The sequence below is a fragment of the Nannospalax galili genome, unplaced genomic scaffold, assembly GCF_000622305.1.
Source record: "Nannospalax galili isolate Female #2095 unplaced genomic scaffold, S.galili_v1.0 scaffold1990, whole genome shotgun sequence".
Lineage (NCBI taxonomy): Eukaryota > Metazoa > Chordata > Mammalia > Rodentia > Spalacidae > Nannospalax > Nannospalax galili.
Window position 1 is genome coordinate 27,954 of NW_008327466.1, and position 920 is coordinate 28,873.

Consider the following 920-nt stretch of genomic DNA (forward strand, 5'->3'; position numbering starts at 1 on the left):
TGGACGAATCAGCTCAAACTGTGATGTTTGCTTTCATTAACCAGGTAGCCCCTGACATCAAGAGAAAGTTACAGTCTTTAGATAGACTAGGAGAAAAGAACCTTAGGGACTTAATAACAGTGGCGGAAAAGGTTTATAATAGAAGGGAGACAGCAGAACAAAGAGTGGAAAGAAAAGAAAAAAGAGGAAGCAAGCCTGACCAGGGTCCTGGAGAGACAACAGGCCCGCCACAAGAAGGACCTCAGAGAGATATTATTGCCAACCAACCCCCAGTACAGAAGGAGCTCATTGGTGGGATCCAGACCACAAAATAAGGTAGGGAAAAACCAGTGTGCTTACTGCAAGGAGGAAGGGCACTGGGTGAAGGACTGCCCCAAGAAGAATAAGCAATCAGCTAAGGTATTACTGGCTCTAATTGGGGGTGAAGACAGTGACTAGGGGAGACAGGGTTCAGGTCCCCTCCCTGAGACCAGGGTAACACTGAAAATAGAGGGGAAATCAATTGAGTTTATGGTGGATACTGGTGCCCAGAATTCGGTTTTATTGGATCCAAGAGGGCCAGTGTCCTCCAGAACTACATGGATATGGGGGGCCACAGGAACAAAGCCCTATTCATGGACTACCCAAAGAACAGTAGATTTAGGGAAGGGCCGGGTATCCCATTCATTTCTAGTAACCCCAGAATGTCCCTACCCACTTCTGGGCAGAGATTTATTGTCAAAAATGAGGGCACAGATCCACTTCACAGCTAAAGGAGCCACCCTGCTTAACAACGGGGCACCTGTTCAGGTTCTAGTCACCAACGACCTGACCGAGGAATATAGACTCCATCAGGAGCCGATCCAACCAAACCCTGATATATCATATTAGCTCCAAAAATTTCCCCAAGCCTGGGCAGAAACAGGGGGTATGGGTCTGGC